The sequence below is a fragment of the Symphalangus syndactylus genome, chromosome 13 (genome assembly GCF_028878055.3).
Source record: "Symphalangus syndactylus isolate Jambi chromosome 13, NHGRI_mSymSyn1-v2.1_pri, whole genome shotgun sequence".
Classification (NCBI taxonomy): Eukaryota; Metazoa; Chordata; class Mammalia; order Primates; family Hylobatidae; genus Symphalangus; species Symphalangus syndactylus.
In genome coordinates, this window is record NC_072435.2 from 58,676,234 (window position 1) to 58,684,640 (window position 8,407).

Genomic DNA, 8,407 nt, shown 5'->3' on the forward strand with positions numbered 1-8,407 from the left:
TGCATATTTTTGAGCACTTCCTATGTGACAGGTACTGTACTGAGAGTTTTATACATGTTACTTCAGTATTTCCCCAAATTCAGACATTTGAAAGTGGCTGTCTTAACTTTTGCTATTCATTCATTCAAATAATATTTATTAAGCACCTATTATGTGCCAGACACTGTTCTAGGAATTAGAGAAATATATGGGACAGGACAAACCAACATCCCTGCCCTTATGGAGCTTAGGGGCAAACAGACAATGAACAAATACCACTGGTGCTACTTGTATTATTTTATTCAAATTATCTCTTTTCCTTTTTTGCGTGTGTGTCTTTTTTTGTAACTTAGCCTTGACTTCATTTTTGTATTATTTTTATTGATTTATTTATTTTGAGACTGGGTTATGAGACTGGCTAATTTTTGTATTTTTGGTAGTGATGGGGTCTCGCTATGCTGCCCAGGCTGGTCTTAGACTCCTGGGCTCAAGCGATCCACCTGCCTTGGCCTCCCAAAGTGCTAGGATTACAGGCATGAGCCACTGTGCCCTGCCAGCCTTGACTTTAACAATAATGTTTATGAAACTGTGGGTTTGAGGCCGGGTGCGGTGGCTCACGCCTGTAATCCCAGCACTTTGGGAGGCCGAGGCAGGTGGACCACAAGGTCAGGAGATAGAGACCATCCTGGCTAACACCGTGAAACCCCGTCTCTACTAAAAATACAAAAAAATTAGCCAGACATGGTGGTGGGTGCCTGTAGTCCCAGCTACTCAGGAGGCTGAGACAGGAGAATGGCGTGAAGCTGGGAGGTGGAGCTTGCAGTGAGCCGAGTTCACGCCACTGTACTCCGGCCTGGGCGACAGAGCAAGACTCTGTCTCAAAAAAAAAAGAAAGAAACTGTGGGTTTGATGTGGCAGTGGCAGATATGTTTTTCAATATAAATCAAAACAAATGTATTAAATAAACAAATACTAGTGAAATAATAAATAATAACAATTCCTTCTTCACTGCCATCCTGTTCTCTCCCAGGGTTTCCTGCCAGCAGCCCATGTGCTGCCCTTCGGGAAACACTTGTTTCATCCCCATGCAAGCTGGGAAGGAGGGTCTGCGGGGTTTGCTGTCCTACAGAGGGGCTGCATAGCCCATCCAAGGTCCACATCCGAGGGGCAGGGCTGGCGCTGGGGCCTGGGGCTGGAACAGCTCTGGATATGGCACTGAGCTCTCATTCCCAGCCTCTCTCTGCTGAGCAGGTTCGGATACTTTCTCTCTGGCGGGGTGGTGGGGGGTCCCTGGGCCCCTAGGGAAGTGCATGTCTCCAGATGCTGGGGGTGTTCTGGGGGAAAAGATGGGATGCCTTAACCCAGACACTCCTTGGACTGGTGGTGCAAAAAGGAGCCTTTGAATCAGGACTGGGCCCAGGTGTGGCAGGCCAGATCTCACTAACGCAGGCCTCCATTAACAACTGTTTCAGCACCGACTGAGTGGCTAAGTTAAATATTAAAAGCTGATAGAGCCAGTGCCCTATACAAAAGCTGGAATGTAAAAAAAGCCTACCAAGAGTTTTGCTCAGGCCTTTCCTGGGCTTTAAAGCATGACAAGATAAAGAAGGAATTCTTAACAGGACCCTTTTAGGATTAAACAAGTTTAATTGGGGGTCTGAAGAAACTCCCCAGGCCTCCACAAACAAGTTCATTGGGAGTCTGAAGGAGCTCCCTAAACCTCCGTGAGTTAGCAGGAAACAAAATAAGGGTAATCACCCCAGCACCTGGACCTATTTAGATTAAGTAAATGCACTGAGGCTCCAGAGGAAGGTCATCAGGACTCAGATCTTAGTAATAGATTACAAGAAGTTGATCACTTATGTCTTTAGATGAATGCACACTTACACGCAGATGTATAGCTTAGAAGGTATATAAGCTCTGGAAAATTTTGTAATTTTGAGTTGGTCTGGGGACAATTTCCAGGCTTTCGCCCTGTAACCAGTTACAGAAATAAAAACTTCTTTTTCGCCGGGTGTGGTGGCTCATGCCTGTAATCCCAGCACTTTGGGAGGTCGAGGTGGGCGGATCACCTGAGGTCAGGAGTTTGAGATCAGCCTGGCCAACATGGAGAAACCCCGTCTCTACTAATAATACAAAAATTAGCCAGGTGTGGTGGTGGGTGCTGGTAATCCCAACTACTTGGGAGGCTGAGGCAGGAGAATTGCTTGAACCTGGGAGGCAGAGGTTGCAGTGAGCCAAGACAGCGCCATTGCACTCCAGCCTGGGCGATAGGGCGAGACTCCGTCTCAGAAAACAAAAACAAAAACAAAAAAAAACTCCCTTTCCTCCCAGTTCATCTGCATCTTGTTACTGGGCCATGAGAAATAGCAGCCCAATCCTCAGTTTGTTCCAGGAACACAGGTGACCCTCTGTTCTACCTGGTTTGACCAGGTGAAGGGCTGTCTGGGGCTTGAGGGTCTGGAGCACCCCTTTGGGACACTGCTTTGAAGATGGAGTCCCCAGTGCCTAACTCTGAGCCTCCTCCACCAGGGTGGCCCATGAATCTCACAGGTGCACAGTACCGAGCCCCCTTGCCTGTATGCTCCTCCTCCCCGTCTCCCGGTTCAACTCTCCAGGCGAATCTCCCCCTCTGGGTCCAATAACACTCCTAAATGCCTGACCTTGAGTATCCACCACGGCAGCCCCAGCCATGCCCTGCAGATGCCCACCCCTGGGCCCCCGGGGCTGGCCTGCAGCCCATGAGTCTCCCCAGCTGCACATCTTGGCCCCACTTGATGCACACGCACTCCGTTCCCGGACGCTGTGCGCTCATCTCTAACCTGCTCCAAGAGAACCAGCAAGGCCCCATGGGAAGAGGCTCCCTGCTTGTTCAGCTGTCTGTCAGCAGCGGCCCCTCACCAAGCAGTGGCTCAGCTTCCCCACTGTGGATTGCTTGACTTGTGCCCAGCTCTGCTAATGGGTGGGGGGTTCCTCCAGGGTCTGGCAACCCGGCCCCCTGGGACAGCCCTGGAAGATTTCCATCCCCTCTTTCCTCCCTTGCCCTGCCCACCACTCCCAGGACTGGCCCAGCCTCGGGCAGACCGGATGGGAACCAGGATCCCTGGGAGACTCCCAGGCCCCCTGGACCCTCGAACAATGGAAGCTGAGCTCCAGCCGCCCTGTCCCCACCCTGGCCCCACCTCTGCCTTGGTATAAGCCTGCCTGGCCCGCAGCACCTGCAGCCACCATGGGGATGCTGTGGCTTCTGCTGGTGGGTGAGTAGGAGTGGGGGCTCCGGAAGGGGGTTGACTGTGGCACGTGGGCCCCAGCCCTTAGCTGACATCCTTCCCCTCAGTCCTACAGAACCAAGTGACTTGGAGCGAGGAGATCAGAGGTGAGAATGGACGTGCTCCCTAACCTGGAGAGAGGACAGGGCCATGGGGACAGGCAGGGAGGGCTCTAGGGATCTGAGGAAACATGGCCCCATCCTGGAGTCCCTCAGGGGACCTGGAGCTTTCTCTTGGGGACTGAGGGGACACAGCCCTGCCCTGGGGCTCTGAGGGGAGCCTCAGTGGTCTTGTGTCCCCAGCCTCGCTCCTGTACCCCTACGGGCTGGAGCATGGGGATCAGGCCCTCCCTGCAGAGGATGATGACTTCTCGGAGAAGCTGCGGCTGCTGGAGCCCTTCCTGCTCTTCGAGGCCACACAGAGGACGGCCTATGTGAGTGCCCTGGCCCTGACCGTGCGGTCCCTGGGCTCTCTCTCTTCTCCCCACCCCACTCTTGACTCGGAGCCTGTCTATATCTATAGCTCCTGGCTCATTCTGGCTTCGTCCTCTGTCTTCCTGGGGTGGCCCTGTCCCTGTTCTGCCCCCCGCCCTGCCAACACCCCCCTATGGGTCTTGTCCTTCCTCACTTCCCCCAGTTCTGCACCAACGGGCTGGTGTCCTTCGGGGAGCCTGTGGCTCTGTTCACACCGGAGGCGTTTCCCCTGGAGATGGGCCAGGCCTTCGCAGTCCCGTTCTGGGCCGATGGGTCCACACTGAGCAGGGGCCGGGTGTGGTGCCGGCAGAGCTGCCAGCCAGAGCTGCTGCAGCAGGTGGCCCGAGACCTGGCCTTGGCCTTCCCCCACGCCCCGCCCACCCGTTGCGCCCTGCTGGTGGCCATGTGGGACCAAATTCCATTTTACGGGGCACTTGATCCCCAGGTGAGGAAGCGGGTGGCAGAGAAGGGCCCAGGCTGAGGCTTTTTGGCCCAGCCCCTTGGGAAGAAGGGCTTGGATTCCTGGGCAAGGAGGAGACACCACAGAGGAGAGACGGAGATAGGGGAATGTGGGAGAGATAGAAAGAGGGGGAGAGAAGAGAGAGACAGAGGGAAGCATGGAGATGCAGCGAGGGAGAGAAAACAGGTGAGAAAGAGGAGGGAAGACACGAACAGGGAGAGAAATGGCAAGAGAGAGGAGGCAAGACAGCAAGCGAGAGGAGTGAGATGATCAGATGGAGAGACAGAGAACAGGAAAAGGAGAGAGAGACGGAGAGAGAGAGGGGATGAGAGCAGAGCAGAAAAATCGGGACTGGGGGATGTGAAAGGGAGGCTGGCACGGGTGCCAACAGAGGCAGCTGTGGACATGGTGTGGACGGGGGCCTGGGAAGGGGCATGGATGGGGGTCTGGGATGTGGCATGGGTAGGGGCCCGGGAGGTGGTGTGGACAGGGGCCCAGGATGTGGTGTGGACAGGGGCCCGGGAGGTGGCACAGCGGGAAGCAGCCAGCTTAGTGGTGCAGATGGAGCTCGGTTGAGGACTGGGCAGTGAGGAGGGGCCCTGGGTGCCCTGGACCAGCCCACAACACCCTGGCCCCTGGCGCTTGCCCTGCAGGTGAACACCTTCCAGGTGGTGCTGGCCCTGGGCAGCGGCCCCTCCTGGGTGCTGTTTCACTACAAGGACATCCAGTGGACCATGGGGGTGGCCAGCGGTGGGAGCCCCCACGACGGCCTGGGGGGCATTGTGGCCCAGGTGAGTGGGGAACCCACAGGGGCCTCCCTGGATCCTCGGGGAGGGTGAGGACGCAGCTGGGCTGACCCTGTTCCGAATGACACCCCCAGGCGGGCTTCAACAGCGGCTAGCAGAGGGACTACTTCACCCTTCCTGGCTCCAGGACCTCAGGCATCCTGAATGTGGCAGACACCAGCAATGTGGGCATCGCCAGGCACTAGACCTTCCACATCAACAGCTTTGCAGTCCCCAGTGGCTGCACCTACAATAGTGAGGGGTGGAGAACGTGCCCCAGACCTGCCTGCTCCCAGGGCCCAGCCACAGAGCCCAGGAGCCCAGGCCCCACCTTCTCCTCCTCCAAGACCCAGGAGTCCAGGCAGCCCTCAGTCCATTCCATCCTTAGATCCAGGAATCAGAGGCCGGGCGGGGTGGCTCATGCCTGTAATCCCAGCACTTTGGGAGACCGAGGCAGGCGGATCACCTGAGGTCGGGGGTTAGAGGCTTGACCAACATGGAGAAACCCTGTCTCTGTTAAAAATACAAAATTAGCCAGGCATGGTGGCACATGCCTGTAATCTCAGCTACTTGGGAGACTGAGGCAGGAGAATTGCTTCAACCCAGGAGGCGGAGGTTGTGGTGAGCCGAGATCACGCCATTGCACTCTAGCCTGGGCAACAAGAGCGAAACTCTGTCTCAAATTAAAAAAAAAAAAAAAAAAAAAAAAATCCAGGAGTTAGAACCCCCAGTCCCACCTTCCTCAGGACCTGAGGTTCAAGCCTCAGCCCCAGACACCCCCACCGCAGCCCCACTGTCTCCACAGCCCAGTTCCTGCCCCTCGGTGACTTTTTGGAACAGCAGTGCCTGCAGCCACTATTGCCACTGTGGGCAGGAAGGCTGGGTGTGGTGCTGGCCAGAGGGCTGCCAGGCGGGGCAGCAGTGTATGCCTGCACACCCCTTCCCACACTGCTGGGCCCCTCGTGGCCCTTCCTGCCGCCTGGGCCCCCAGGCCACCTGCATACACTCTCCAGATGGCAGCTGCGGCTCCAGCCCTGCCACTTCATCCTGGCTCTGCTTCCTGGCATCCGTGTGGAGGTGGAGTTGAGGAGGGGAGGCCCGGTGGCAGAGGCCCTGGTGCGGCTGGTCATCCACGGCTGCAATGTGGTAGTGAGATCGCATGGCCCAGTAGAACACGTGCTGGTGAGTGGGGCTGGGAGCTGGGCTGGAGGATGGAACCCGGACAGCCGTGGAGTCACAGACACACTAAGTGCCCACAGCCCCAAAGACCGCCACAGAGACTGGCGGGCAGAGTCAAATGTTAGATGGACGGGCAGGCAGACAGACAGACAAAATGAATAACAGGCAGAGAGACGGACAGGAAGACAGACCAGCTGGCCGATGGACAGGAAGACAGGAGGGTTGGACAGATGGACAGGTTGATAGACAGACAGAGTGACATTGGGATGACCAGAGCAGGTGGCGAGACAGACAGCAGAAGGGGGCTAGATGGACAGAAGGACACGTGGCTAGCAGATGGCGAAGAACTTGGTGGACTCGCTGAGGCTGACAGATGGTCTCAGGCAGACAGAGCCTCCCGGGCTCTCATCCTAGCCATGGACCTCGCATCGCCCACCGATGCAGCACTCCGGGGCCTCAGTGCCACCTGTCCCCCTGACCCCACCTTTCTGTGTTACACAACCCAGTTTCTGCCCCCCACCCTCTGGTTTCCTGACTGGTTGACCTCACTGGCCGCCCCATCTGCTGAGCCTACTGAGCCTACGGTGCTTCCCCACTTCTTACCTTCTGGGACATCAGGCTCCCTCTCGAATCCCTACTTGTCTACACTCATACCTCCTGCGCCCCTTCCTCCAATACCCCACAGGTGAACCACACCTCTCCATTTGCACTCACCCCTGCATGTAGGCAGCAGAGCACACCTGGGCTGGTGTTGCACCTGTGACTGTGAACTTGAAGAGCCCTTCCTTCCACCTCCCTGGCACCCTCACTCACCTCCTCTCCCTGGCCACCTGTTCACACCTTCTCCTCTCCCTTTAGACCAAACCTCCTCCCTGGAGCTCATTCTCAGCCCATGAGCTCACTTCCTACTTCACTGGTAGCATCAGCTGGAACCTGCCAGGCACTCCCCAATCCTCCCCCTATAGTCCAGGCTGCCATGATGGAGGGTGGTCTGTGCTCCTTCCAGGCTGGGCCACCTCTGTGACAGTTCCTGCATCTCCCAGCAATGCTTCCTCTCCCTCTCCTCTATATCCGTGCTTCTCAAAGTGCAGCTATTAGGCCAGTAGCATCAGTAGCACCTAGGAATGTGTTTGAAATGCAAATTATTGGGTCCCACCCCAGACCACCACTCTGGGTAGGGACATGCAATCTGGATTTTTTTTTTTTTTTTTTTTGAGACAGGGTCTCCATCACTCAGGCTGGAGTGCAGTGGCACGATTTTGGCTCACTGCAACCGCCTGCCTTGGCTTCCCTGGGTAATGGGATTACAGGGAACGCACGCTAGCACTCCCAGCCTGCAGTCCGTTTTTGCCAGCCCTTCCGGGGATTCTGATGCATGCTGAGCTCCAGTGAGCTTCACCATCAATTTGCTCTTTTTTTTTTTTTTTTTTTTTTTGAGACAGAGTCTCGCTCTGCTGAAGTGCAGTTGTGCAATCTCAGTTCGCGGCAACCTCCGCCTCCCAGGTTCAAGCGGTTCTCCTGCTTCGGCCTCCCAAGTAGCTGGGATTACAGGTGTGTGCCACCATGCCTGGATAATTTTTGTATTTTTAGTAGAGATGGGGTTTCAACATGTTGGCCAGGCTGGTCTCGAACTCCTGACTTCAAGTGATCTGCCCACCTCGGCCTCCCAAAGTGTTGGGATTACAGACGTGAGACCCTGCGCCTGGCCAATTTGCCCTTTTCTACCAGATCCTTCTTACTGCATTCCAACAGGCTACAATTTGTGCCATCTTCAAAAACCTTTCTCCTCAATCCTTCCTCCGCCTCTAGCCACTGCCTCGTTTCTCAGATACCCTGTGCAAGAAAAGCATGCAGAAGAGTTGTCAGGCTCACTGCCTCCAATTCCTCTCTTTTCTTTCTTTGAGAGACAGGGTCTTACTCCATGGCCCAGGATGGAATGCAATAGTGCAGTCATGGCTCACTGCAGCCTTGACCTCCAAGGCTCAATTGATCCTCCCACCTCAGCCTCCTGAGTAGCTGGGACCACAGGCGCACATCACCACGGTTGGCTATCAGTTCCTCTCTTTTCATTCTCTTTCGGACCCTCTATAGTCAGGCTTTTTCTGCCTTCAACTTCATGCAGCCAAAACCACTCTTGATGGGGTCCCCCCAGGACAGTGGTCAATCTTCAGGCCACATCCTGATTGACCACCAGTTATGTCTGACACAGCCCTGTCCCTCCCTTCTCCATGAGACACTCTTCCCAACTTCCAAGACCCCACA

General features: G+C 55.6%; 1 pseudogene; it reads right to left on the reverse strand.

Moving 5' to 3' along the window:
• Positions 1-4,144: 4,144 nt before the first annotated feature.
• LOC129460965 (period circadian protein homolog 1-like) lies at positions 4,145-4,641 on the reverse strand (annotated as a pseudogene).
• Between the last annotated feature and the right edge of the window lie 3,766 nt (positions 4,642-8,407).